We start from the raw sequence: 13,943 nt of genomic DNA, 5'->3' as shown, positions 1-13,943 counted from the left end.
AGTATTACAGAACTTAAAATTCCCAAGGAACTGGAATTCAGTGATTCATCCCCCATATTCATATCTTAGAGCATGTTGCACTGAACTGGCAATGTGCCTTGTAAACTGAGGTGTTCCCTAGCAGGTAGAAAGCTAACACAGCTCATGGAATCATAGAATAATAGAATATACTGAAGATCTGTGACTATGCACAGCCTTCACTCCCTGGCTCATGCTATGTTCTGTGTCGGTGTGTGCGATGTCTGCGCATACACAAATCCCCCAGTAGCAGTCTACAGTGTATGTCATACATAACAGAATGTTATGTTATTTAATCTCAAAAACATGTCAGAGTTGTAAGCTAGGCAAAAATGCAGTATGGAGAACCAGAAATACAGCCATTTGCATTTAAATCAGGGTAAGTTTTCAGTCTCAGACTTACTCTCAGAAGTTAGAATTCTATACGGATGATGTTTTCCAGTACATCTGGTATAATTCTGTCTCTTGTCCTGTTGTCTGAGGAACAGTAGTATATAATACAATTATATAAACTATTTTCTAAATAAATTATGCAAAATAGATACTATTTAAGCTAAATAAAATTGTGCTGTTTTCCCCAAAATAACAAAAAATTCAAATTGAACATTGTAACTGAGTGGCATGATGTATTTTATCTAAGAAACAGCAAAAGAAAAAATTTCAGAGGAAATCTGAAGCCCAACATTGATATTCCACAATAAATCAAGATTTCAAAAATTTAAAGTTGACTTGAGCATGAATTTATATGACACCATTTAATGAGTTTCTTCTTTTAAAAGCTAGAGATAATACTATCCAGGTTACTCTGAACACCACGTGTCAGTAGTTTGCCCCAAAATTTTATAGCTGATGGCCAAACAGTGATTAAGATGTTTTGGTTCCATTCCTAAATCTATTTCTATATACTGTGTGCTGCTGCAGCCTCACCTCCAGCAAAGAGCACAGGGCTGAGCATTGCAATATAACAAGGTGATAAAACTATTAGAGAGCATCCAAAGGAGGACTACAAAGATGGTGAAGGGTCCAGGAGAGAAGATGTATGAAGAGGAGACCCAGGTTTATGGCTCATGGCAGCTGCAGCTCCTCACAGGGAGCGGAGGGCAGTGCTGAGCTCTCCTCTCTGTGACAGTGACAGGGCCTGAGGGAACGGCAAGGAGCTGTGGCAGGGGAGGGGCAGGTGGGGGTCAGGGAAAGGGTCTGCACCAGAGGGCGGTGGGCATGGCGCTGAGCTGCTGGAGTTCATGGGGCACTTGGACGCTGCTCTCAGATACATGGTTTGAATTTCAGGCGGTCCTGCATGGAGCCAGGAGTTGGACTCAGTAATCTTTATGGGTCCCTTCCATCTCAGGATATTCTGTGATTTTATGGTGTTCCTATGCATGTAGTTTGGGGTCTTAAGAGCCTGGATTTCAAATATCAGCTTGAGTAAGTTATGGGCTTCAATTGCTGACTTTCCAGCATCATGATAAAGCATCAGAAAGGAAGCAACCCTTCAGGCATAACTTAGCTATGCCTTATCTAAGAAAGCCTCTTCTCATAGTTGTCGGCTGTATTTTTCATGTACCACCTCACAAATTCAGATAAAAATAGAAATTCTGAATTCCAAAGTTCTCCTTTTTTTCTCTACTTATTGTCTTTCTTTTTCATATTTTCATCACAGTACTATAGTCAAGCAGTAACAAAAAGGTAGAGAAAGTAAAGTTGGCTGTAAAAGCGGAACACAAAAGGTGAACAGACAACATCATGTGCACATTATTACAAGAAGGATGCTACAAAAAAATACCACAGTGATTTTTCTTTTTAAGTTTCCTTTAGTTTCCTTATGGCCAAATGATAAAACACAATGAACTTAAGGGAAAGCAAGAGCTGAACTTATGTGCCAATGCCACACTTGTGCAATGTTTCTGACATTTCTTTATAGGAGAAATCCATCTAAAATCTTTGTTCAGCAGTGCTTAGGTTTTATATGATCTTTATTTAAAATCTACAAAGATAACAGCTTTAAATCATGTCCAGGGTGATACATGATTTCCATGCTGAAATCATGATATTCAAACAGATGCTTATGGTCTTTTCTCAAATGTTTCATGTCAAATTTAAAACTGTGAACTTTTTTTTTTTTTTTTTTACATCTACAATCTTTTGTTATTTCCTTCAGCATCTAACAACATAAATTCTGATCTTTGTCACAAAGACATTTAAATTCTTCTGAAAGAAACACATTCCCCATGACATCTGCAAAAAAATGCCCAAGGAGATATTTAAATTTTCTGCAATTTAGCTGTTAAGTAATATTAATGGAAAGATCAAATGGAAAGAGAAGCCTGTCATACACTTAAGGTTTTCCTAAAAAACAAACAAAACAAAAACCCAACAACTCTTAAAATTCAAAAGAAGTCCAACTTTTAAAATACAATATCTGATTTGGGGATATCCCCTACTTGACCTCTATCACAAGCTGGTTTTGTTTTCTCTTTTCAAATCTCACTCAGATGGGACTGTGTTCCTGACGTTGCTAACATTCATTATTGAAACTAAGTGCTTTCTATTGAAAACTGTGCTTCCTGTCCCTACAGGCTTTCTCCTCAGTAAGGAGAAGAGGCTTAACAAGGTTTTTTTCTAAGTTAATTCCAATAATAAATGCATGAACAGGAAAAAATATGAGAGACTGCTGATGGCCTGTTTTCAAGGTCCTCCTTTCAAAACAGCATGTTCTCTTTAGAGTCCTCAAATGTTGTGGCCCCATGAAAGGCTAATATGTTTTGGACTTCAGAAATGAAAACAAACTCTCAAGCAGATAATGTCTATTTAGGTTCTAGTTCTGTAGGCAGTAACAGAACTGCAATCTCATTTCAGGATATGGGTGTAAGCACTGAATGTAATAATCATAGAACGTCATCCAGTTCCATCCCAGTTTGCCCATGGGCAGGGCTGCCACCCACTGATCAGGCTGCCCAGGGCCCCACGCAGTCTGGAAGGAGGCAGTGAGATTTCCCTGGAATCTTCTCTTCAACAGGCTGAACAAGCCCAGCTCCCATGGGCTTTCTTCGTAGGAGCCCTCTGACCATCCTCCTGCCTCTCCTCAGGAACCACTCCAACACCTCCATGTATTTCTCACACTGGGGGCCCCAGACCTGGGCACAGTACTGCAGATGGGACTCATGAGGGCAGAGCAGAGGGGGGCAATCACTTCTCTCTCCCTGCTGGTTGCCCCTCTGTTGGTGTTGGCTTTCTGGGCTGCAAGCGCACACTGCAGGCTCATGTCCAGCTTTTTGTCCACCAGAACCCCCCAATCCTTTTCCACAGGGTTGTTCTCAGCAAGTTCTTCTCCCAGTCCATACTCATGTCTGGGATTGCCCTGACCGCGGCAACAAAAGAAACAAGGGAGAATGTTCCTTACATGCAAAAGGGTAACACAGACACAGGCCAGACCATTCAGGCTTAGGCTGGAAAACAAGATGAGACATTCAGCTGTCACTTATGATAAAGGCATGAAGGAAACAAGCAGCAATCAATATCAATATCCTCAGCAATCTTCAGTCAATATCCTTCTGCAAGGGAGAAAGAGAACTGAAAGCTCTACAGAAGAAAACAAGAAAAATCTCCTACAGAAGTCAGATGCCAGTCTGTGTGAGTTAATAACACGTTTGAACACAGTCTTCTTCACTGTAGTTTCAAGTGGAAGGGAAGAAAGTAAGATACTATGTATGCTAAACAATTTTATCTCCAATCTCACCACCTTGAGGCACAGAAAAGTAGAGAAATTCAGACAAAGCAAGTCAAGACCAACTCTTGTGTTCTGCAACATTTTTATGGCCGGAGAAGATACAACAACTTCTATATGGATAGTTTAGAATGTACGTGACTAAAACCACCTCACAGATTCCTTCTAGCCTCAACCATTCCATGATTTTGTGAGAAAAGAGATATTCTCTGCATCTTTAACAGATTACTAGTTTTATCAACATTATCATTTATCAACATTACTAGACAGCCGGAAAGTGTCAAATTTTCCAGAGAACAAATGAAGTTAATTTTCTAATGTCCTCTGTCTAAATATGGAGAACAGGAAAGTAATACTGTGTAGTGCTTTCAGGTTTGTGCTGTACCCCAGAGACAATTTTAATCTGTTTTAATGAAAATTAAGGTATCTGACAGGGTGGAAATTTTGTTCTCTTCCCAAGGAGGCAAAACAAAAATGTTTCAGATCTAATTTGACAAGTCAAAGCCACGGAGTCAATCCAACGTATCCCAAAACGATTCCAAAACCCTGCTGACAACACAATGCTGAAGAGCTAAGACAGTGAGAATTATACAGAAGAACAGTGAGTTACAGGGATGAGCAGAGGCTGGAGATTTGAAGCTGAAATAGATTTTCTATAAATTGCCTCAAGTCTTAGAAGAACTGTTCTTCCCTACTACTTCAATATTTTCAAAAAAGTTTAAAAGTTCACTTTTTTACTATGTCCCCTAGAGGTAAGTCAAATTCCGTAACTAAAAACAGATCAGCACCAGCTCAAATAAGCAGACAGTGGCTTACTAGGGCCACATTTGGTTAAATACACAGTTTTTTTTCAGATGGACAGTGCAGTAGATACAGGTAAGTGCCCATATAACCAGCTGCCAGAGATGTGATTATCTTCATCTTTGACATCAAAATCACTCATTTTGCTCTTATAGCTGACCACTTTAATGCCTTTAGCTTTTTATCCCTACAATGAACAGATTTCTTCTTGATAAAGGCATGTGACTTCTACCAGTCTGTGGCAATTATCCAAGAGTGAGGTCTATGGCTACAGGAAAACTGTAAAGAAACAGAAATTCAGTTTCGAATACTTGTGTTTTTACAGGCATTACCTTTTGAGGAAATTACTTGCACATACCCCATGAAACTAACCTTACCCTAAACCAGCCCCAAAGGCTGCAAATATTGATAGTCTCTGCAAAAAAGTGGCTTAAGTTGCTCTTTCAAAAGCATACTTAGAATTCTAGTTAAAATAGCCAGACCTCACCAGCTGAGGGAAGAGTTACCCCTGCGATCTGCTCCTCATCTTGTTATCCCTTTCCTTCTAAGATATTAAAAGCCTCTTTTCCCTTAGATTGTCTCACTTAGACCTTTCAGGCCACTTTAGCACATTCTCCGAGCAACTCCCTCTGCCTCAAGCAGTCCTACCTCAGTGTATTTTGGACTTGGAGTACCCAGAGCACTACACTTTTCCTTTCCTCTTTTGCAGGAGGATTCACCGGGGCTCTTGTAGATCCTGGAGCTGGGGGTAGGAAGGTGCTCAAGTGCTTCTCTCAAGCTTGTGCTCAGCAGAATTGAAGTGTTCTAGGATTCCAGCAACACTGGAAAAAAAGCATGTTTGCCTAAAAGTGAACATTTCTCTAGGTATGTACCAGCAAAGAGTTAAAGCTTTTGAGTACCCTGTTTTCAGATTAGATATTCAGGTTCTTCTCATCAAAAATCACATCATTTCTTTTCTGTGAATAAACAAACCTCTTCATATACTCTATTTTTCTGGTTAAATTTAATACTCACTTGCACAGGGCTAAATGTAAGTTAAAGCCAAACAAGCAATCTCAGGAACATTTTGTTCTTCCTGACAATGCAGGATTGCCACAGCAATCAAAACAAAAGTAACAATATAAATCAGTACATTATTCCTCCAATTAATTTCATAATGCATGTTGGTTCTGCCAGCACCACCGCCAGATTTTTAACATCTTACATACGCTTTCTTTGTTCTCCTTCAAAGCAATACATTTCTGATCAACAAATTTTAGTGAGGGTGCAATATATGTAGTTAGTTATTCTCCTAAAAAAAGTCATGGCAGCACTGTGTTTCTGTCTTATTCATACCTGGGCTCTTTGACATACTTCAGATTGCAGCTCAGGGTCTCAGGATGGGCAATGTCATACAGTATTGTTAGCAATTAAGCTGTTTTAAATCCTGAATTTTTAGAACTGAAAGAAATTATTTCAGGGCTTCTACTTACTGGTTATTTTGTCCCTGTGTTCATTGCCACTTCTGCACTTCAGTTTGAGATAGATTCTGTGATGACTCCTCTTAGAGAAGATATGCTAATGATACAGAATGGAATTCTATGTATTTATGTACTTATTGCTGTAATCTTACATTTTTCAAGTCTCCCATTATCCTGAGTAAAAAGTAACATCAATCTTTAAGTTACAACCACTACTTTCTAAAGACAAAAAAGCTCATATACATCATATATTCAGTATTCCAAGTGTCAAAAAAGTGTGTAGTTATAAGATTTAAACAGATATTTATACAGATATACAGTATACATATACCTAGTAAAGGTAAAATGACTTCTCTAAGCTCAATATTAACATCTCATTGAAGTTTTTAATAGTTTTGGTTTTGTTTATGTGCAACGATTCAACAAATCAGCAAAATACAGAGTAACTAACTTGACTGTTTTGTTGTTGTTTTTTTTTTTTTAATGGAGATTACTGAAGTTAGTACTGTCATTTTCCTCATTCCAGAATGCTATTATTTGAGATAGAAAATCCACTTCAACCGATCTCTGACTGCATTTGAGGCCTCGGCCCCAAATATCCAGAGAAAATATTCAGAAGTATGTTCTGCTACTTGTCTCAGATTTACCCGCTTCTTTTGGTTATATTCTTAGCTGTGTGACTGTAATTCTTAATTCTTAATATATATGGAAATAGATTGGCATGTCTAAATAAATATTACTGCAGTTAATTTCAGTGGTGAATAAAGTTTTCACTGTACTTACAGAGGTAGTCTTCCAATACAAGATGACCTGTGATAAATGAGCATGCAAGAATAACAGTTGTTTTATGCAACACACAACATTTAATTATCTCCTGAAAATTTAACTTCCTACAATCACAACTTGTTCTGGACTTTCTGTATCAATTAAAACCAAAAGAAAATAACAAAGAAAACAGCCATGCCCAGTCCTGAAACACTAAGTTATTAGAATTCATAATAGTGTCTGAGACTGTGTGTGTGCAGAACTGAAACTTCGAGAATTCAGTTGAAAGCCAAACACCAAATTAAGGCTCTGTGAAACACAATGGCAAAATCTCTAACACAGGTAAGGTCAGCATTCCACTGGCATTGAAAAGATGAACAGTAGCATTCATCAATGTGAAGAAATGTTTGGAAAAGTTCTGTTATGATTATTTACAAGATAAAGAAGCACCTGGTGTTTTTAAATGAAGCTCCTATTTTAGCCACAAGACATTTTTGCTGCCTCTTCTGTGTTCCTCAGTGTAAGGTTAGGAAATCTGTTGCTGCAAACACACTAGCCACTCAGGCTTATTTTAATAGAGCCAGGTGAGAAAGCAAAAGCATAGCAGTTACTGAAAAGCAATCTCATTCCTTTTGCATTCATAACATACAAACAGCAAAATCCAAAGCCACTGAAATGAAAAATAGGTGATGTGTCATTAATCATAGCATCTGATCTGCAAACAGAATCCTTTGAATTAATCAAAGATTTTAAACAAAACATTAGTACCTATCCTTTTAACATGACAGCAGGGCACTCTCTGTTCCATTAAGCACATCTAATTGCAGTCCAGGGTGGTACAGGCTTCTACAACAGTTTATACTTTGTTTTTCAAAGCATTCTGAAGAGACTGAGAATGAATCAGAAAAGAACAAGAGGCATGCTGTCAGATCCACAGAGAAATGCTTTTTCAACACTGACTGATAAAAGCGGAGTCCAAAGGCAAATGCTGCACAGTAAAAGCTTCCTTCCTTGCTTTCTTTTCCCCTAGAGAATTACCTTATGTTCTGATCCGCCTCCAAACAGTGCCAGTAGAAGTAAAGAGGTTCTTGTACACTGAAACAAGGTTGAACTAGATGCTTAAAGGATTTTCTGCACTGTTTGGAAACGTTTAATTTCAAAGAATAACAAAAGAATCTGTCACCTTCAAGAGGAAAAGAAGAGAGTGGCGATTTCAGACTCTGATCAAAAGACATGAAGACAAGAGGAAACGGTGAGATAAACTTAGAATAGTCACAGTATTAACCTTTCCTTTTATGACATTAACTCAAAGCATGAGTTTTCAAAGTTCCTTCTCACCTTCAAGGATCTCCTCTTTTACTGCTATGAAAGTCAGCCTTTTGAAGGTAAAGAATTTGCTGTTCCAACTGTTTTGTAAGAAAATTCCTTTAAATCTGTATACGTATTTTTACCACCCTGGTTATAAATCTAAGTCCAGGTAACTGGCTGCATCTATACTACAGCTAAAGCTCTGACCATGGAACAATAGAGAAATTCCTAATCTGACTCTAAACCAGCTGTTTCTGATACTGGTCTTACCATAAAGCCTTAATACAAAAGGACTGATGTAGTCAAACTGGTATGTCTCATGTACATCCTAAATTTGTATACATTTTCAATCATCTTTAAGCAAGAAATATAGTTTTGCCTTTTGAGCTTGTCATTCAGGAACGAATCTAAACTTCTAATTTGATTTTTGCCAAGAGCAGCAGAAAACAGCATCCAAAACACTGGAGAAAAAAATTAAACTTAGAAAGAAATGTAACCTGTTTGCTTCTCATTCTGACCTTTCAGACTGGTTTAAACTCTGGAATGTGGAACTTCATAGATCTCCTGACAGTTGTCTCTAGTTGCAATTATCCTAGGTAATTTTTTCCTTCAGTAAATATTCAATTATTTTAAGCAAGATCATATTGGATAATACAAGATTCACAGTCTAAATGACTTACTGTGGCAGTGAGCACCATGGTTCATAAGAATGGTAAAAATTAAAATATTAAAAATGCAGTTAGCATAGTAAATTCATCATGCAGAGAAAAGATAACTGTTCACGAGGACCTCCAGGAAATTTGGCAGAGATTTAAATATCTGACTGAGAATATTTAGGCAAAATATTTATTAGAGAATACAAAGGACCTAGTTTTCATTAGAGGTTGCGTTATGTACAGCGTGGTACATCCCACAGAGGTTGTATACTGTGAGCAGGATTTCAAAGGCAAGAGTAAATGTACTGGCTTAAATGTGATCAGGAGTAAACATACCTGTATACAAAATTAGTTACAGGTTTTTTGAATTGCATCTGAAAGTGAAAAGGATATACAGCAGGTTCTGAAATCTTGAAGCAATGAAATCTTTGTTGGTTAGGTATATGCCCATACCCAAAACTGAGATCAAGGACTAGAGATACTATTCAGTCAAATATCTATCTTGTTTCCAATTTTACCTATATTTTCATTTCTACAACATTTTTTCCTATTAAAAGGAATTACAGGCAAATTCTTCCCTCTTACACAAACTGTAAGTAGAGTAAATTTTTATATAAATGTGATATGCTTTCTAAAACTATAATTTCTCTCTCTGTTAGCAGCAATTAAACTCAAGATCTTACTGCAATAGGTTTTCAATTAATTTGCCTTTATAATCTGTAAATACATAATCTCGACAAAAAAAAAAAAAGTCTGTTTTACATATGGCTTCTAACCATATTATCAGATTAATTCCTGTAGTACTTTCTCTTTTACACTGAATTCCAGTGAATGTTTTTGATCGTGTTCATACTTTCATCCAAGTGTTTTTATTTTCCTGAGTTATAATTTGAAGTGATTTCTCCTGAAGGTGTGCTAAGTATAATGAATACAAGAATTAGCTCTTTAGTCCCAGCTCTTTACACATCCCAGATATGCCTACAGTCACATACGTATTTAAAGGATTTAAACAGTTGACAAGAATAGTTAGACCATTTCATTTGTAAGGTTTCCATTTGTCTAGAAGTTAGCTCCAATAGCAAATCTGTGACCAGAAGCTGCCTCTGCTACTGTTTATGAAAGGCAAACCTGTTTAGACAGAATTTACTTCTTGTATTGCCAGTCTTCTCAGAAAAGGGGGGGGGGGGGGGGGAAGCTGAGAAATAATAAGCACGGAAAACCTGGCCAATCATAGGCAGGTATGGCTATGGCTATCTTTAAAACCCTAACAGGTTTTAAAGGTACCTATCTGTGTCAGTGCAATGCAAGGCAGTCCCAATATTTTTCAGTAATTTGTAATATAAAATGCACTAGAAAAAGTTATTACATAGAGATAGCCCATTTTCTCTTAAGTTACTAAACTGAATTTGAAATTTTCCAGAGGTATTAGCAGCTAGCCTGTGCTCTACCTGATAATAACAGGTGAAGAGTAGGGTGGAGACATGCAGATTTTGATGCTGAAGTGGGTGGGATTATAATGCAGACAGCATACATCTGAAGCTAGAATATAAATACGCATAGATATATCCACAAGAAATAGATTCTTTGAATTAAAGGAAAAAAACAAAACAAAAAAATGACAAAAACCAACACCTTTCTTACTTCATGGAAAATGTGATAAGACCTTTAATACTAATAAAATACTGTAAGTTTGTTGAACCTGAGGTGTATTACTTTGATATCTTCATAGCTTCATAAGCTTTTTCTTCCTCCCCCCAACAGAAATTAATACTGAATTTTAGGAGTCAAAGATTCCTAACAACACCTGCTACCAATATTGGTTTCTAAGGCAACGCATCAGTTATGCACTCGTTGTTATATTATCAAATACAGGTGTATTTGCAGAGTCAAAGAAGATTTTGTCTTCCCTGAAAAGTGTTAGATAACTGGAAAAAAAAATAGTTAGATGAGTAGTTAAAAATAATGAACAGTTATGCTGACATATCTACAAATGTGTTCAAAAAGGAATGTTAAACACAAAACAGTAAGTGCTTTAGAATATATTAGTACAGGCATACAATTTACTGAAATGAATGGTTTATATCACTTTCTATTTCACTTCAGAAAATGAAAAATGGACGGCTTTGTGTAGGAGAATAATTCAATCTGTAGTGACATAAACACCAAATGAAGTGTTGTACCCAACTACAACAGAAAATCTACCACTGATTTTTTTTTCAGTTATGATAATAGTAAATATAGTAGATTGTACCCTAAGACACCACAGCTTTCTTTGGGTGAGGAAACGCTCTCCCATGAACTTGTTCATCAGCAATTATTTAACCAGCTGAATAGGTTCACATATTTTTAAGATTACATGATTCCTCATGTTATCTTGATTAGGTCAAATAGCAAAGAACTTAATCCAATATTTGATCACCAACAGACATTTCAGAGATAGTGATATGCTGAAATTAAATAATACAAAGAAACTAGCAAACTAGGAGATTCTATTTATTAATATACCATACAAGAACTCATTCACACTGCAGAAAATAACAAAGTCTCCCCCTAGGCCAGAATACATTCATTTTGCCACAGAGCAGCTCACCTGTGCCCACTCTGTTCCCACCCTTGTTGTCAGCTGTCCTCTGTTTCCTAATCTCAGACACCTGCACTGGTGCAAATTAACACTTCATGGGATCCCTCTGGTTTTCCAGCACCTGTGTGGTCTGACAGGTACTCTACCATAAAAGGAGGAGCTGAAGCACTGTATTTCCCCTTTATTTTTCTGACCTGGATAGCTGCATAATTGATTTGAGCTAAGGTAAGTGATGTGGCATTTGGCTTAGACACAGAGGGATGTGTATCCTGGCACACAGATCTCACTGGGGAAAGCAAAAAGAAGAAAACATTAAATCTAGATGGTTAGACAGGTTACTAAGATATATTTCACCACAGTGAAAGCAATCTATATACCCTCTTCTCCTGCTTTGTTACAGGTAAATGCAGGGATGCAGAGCAGCCTTGCAACCAAAATTAAGGATTTAAGTTAGTAAAAGATCTAAGATGTGCTCATTTTAAATAGTCTCCACTAATCTGGCCCATGCTCTTTACAGCATATTGTAAGGGCTCTATTACTGCAGGCCCTCACTGTCCTTTAAGCCGCTGAATAGCACTTTAATGTATTCTGTTCAGTTTGTCCTCATCCTTGGGCCAGCCAGGGTCCTGAAACCAGACATAGTGCCCCAAATGGGGCACATCAAACATAGCACAGGAGGGTCTGACCACTTCCCTCACCTTGCAGGGTCTGTCTTACTGATGCTGCCCAGTATACAGATAGCCTGAGTTGACAAAAGAAGAGGCCACAGTCTTCCAAATTCTATCATCTGATGTATGTTTTGTGTGTAATGAAAAGCTCCACAACCCTACTACTGTAAAAAGTGATACTACTAGCAGTGGGTCTTGCATTACCCTCATGTGGACCGTTTCCTCAGCATTAGGGTCTGCAGTGTGAGGAGGCTGTGGCGAGGTACCAATGCCAGCCCACTGCTCCCTAAAGTAAAATGACCAGGCTCCCTGGAGAGCACTTCAGACCTGTGCTCTCATGTAAACACTGTCTAGGTTGAATTAAAATGGGTGTGTTGTAAGCTGGCTGTAGTGGAAATGGTAAGTCAGGGCTTGTAGCAGTGATTGAGCACCTGGTAGGAAGGTAGGGGAGCTCAGCTGCATGCCCGCCTCTCAGGTGCAGGATCCACCCCTTCCCAGACCTCATTTAAGGGTTGGCAGCGGAGGGCAGGGTATCTCTCTGGAGATCGCTGTGTACCTGAGGTCTTTTGAAGGTAAGTAGTTTCTCTCCCTTATTTCTGTGCCTACTGGTGTTGTCTTTGAGTGAATCCTCACTTGCTGTCATTGCTGCACTTTCCATCATATTATGCAGGCATGAACTCATACACCAAGTGTGACAATGCTACAGTGCCAGATGGATGGTCCAGAATCTGTAGTGTAATGGAGAACTGAGCCACCAATCTTCAAAGTACATATCTCTGCATGTTTGGCTATTAGTAGGCCAAAAAGAAGTTGTTACTGTATTTTTTTCTCCCTGTATTTACATCTTTTTCACTCTTTGTAGCCTAGCATACAAGTCAAATGAGGATTGCACAGCCACACAGCAACCTGATCTAGAAGGTACCAACCCTGCCCATGGCAGAGAGGTTGGAGCTACATGATCCCTAAGTTCTCTGCTGACACAAACTATTCCATGATTACTAGTCACTCTGCCAGGTAAGCCATAAGAATGGCAAAGCACAGAAAGAATGCTGTGGGCTTTAGCTCTTGCAAGCAGAGCAGTACAGGCTTTGCCCTTTTTATTGTTGTTATTGCTTCGAGGTTGTGTTTATCTTTTCTTTCAGGCAGTGATTATCTCAATACAATGCTATTGCCTTTGAAATTGTTGAAAAGGAATTGCTCCAAGCTGTTCACGCATGTGGCTGGCACCAGATCCCACTCTGCTGCATCTCATGGACCTTCTGCTGCAGTTTCTCCCCTCCTCCTCCCAGAAATTACAAAATAAGGGTTAAGGCACTTTGTTCATGAAATGCTTTCTCTTCCATCTTCTTCATAGTATGGTATTTCACTTTTTGGCTAAGGTAGTGACACAGGCGAGGACATGAAAAAAGGTTCTGGAGCTTAATTAGTGTGGTTAGAAAATTGGATAGAAAAGCAATTTAGGATGTGTCTGCAAAGGGGAAAGAAAGTTGATGACAAAAGAGAATTGGATTCATAATGTACTATTCACATATAACTAATCTCCCGAACTGACTAAGACAGTTTTTCAGTAATTTGAACACCAGCTGGCTTCAGCTTTTGGAATAATATGAAAACTTGTAATGTAATTCTTATTGTCTGTTCATATCTTCATTGCAGCTAAGGAAAGTTTCATTATGAGTTGATAGCAACTTTATCAACAGGGAAGGAGTCCAAAGTGTCCTTCATATTGTACTTCACAAAATCATAGAATAGTTTGGGTTGGAAGGGACCTTAAAGACCATTTAATTCTATGCACAGGAACACCTCCCACACCTCCCATTAGACCAATTCGCTCAAAAACCCATCTAGCCTGGCCTTGAATGCCTCCAGGAAAGCAGCATCCACATATTCTCTAGGCAACCTGTTCCTATCACCATCTGCATAGCAGAGAATTTCTTCCAAATTTCTAGTCTGAATCTACCC

The 13,943-nt window shown here is 38.2% G+C and overlaps 1 long non-coding RNA gene across 2 annotated transcripts; it reads left to right on the top strand.

Annotated features, from left to right (window-relative positions):
• On the top strand, nt 11,457–13,600 carry LOC110390194. 2 transcript variants are annotated; one of them, XR_002433625.1, is made up of 4 exons: nt 11,457–11,538; nt 12,652–12,747; nt 12,844–12,995; nt 13,124–13,600. It is a non-coding gene; the product is annotated as an uncharacterized LOC110390194 (long non-coding RNA). The 2 variants fall into 2 exon arrangements; XR_002433624.1 differs by lacking the exon at nt 11,457–11,538 and adding an exon at nt 11,912–12,553.

This window comes from Numida meleagris, chromosome Z (genome assembly GCF_002078875.1).
Source record: "Numida meleagris isolate 19003 breed g44 Domestic line chromosome Z, NumMel1.0, whole genome shotgun sequence".
In the NCBI taxonomy this organism is placed as follows: domain Eukaryota; kingdom Metazoa; phylum Chordata; class Aves; order Galliformes; family Numididae; genus Numida; species Numida meleagris.
The sequence above is the reverse complement of the archived record's forward strand: the minus strand, read 5'-3'. Positions and strand labels throughout refer to the sequence as shown.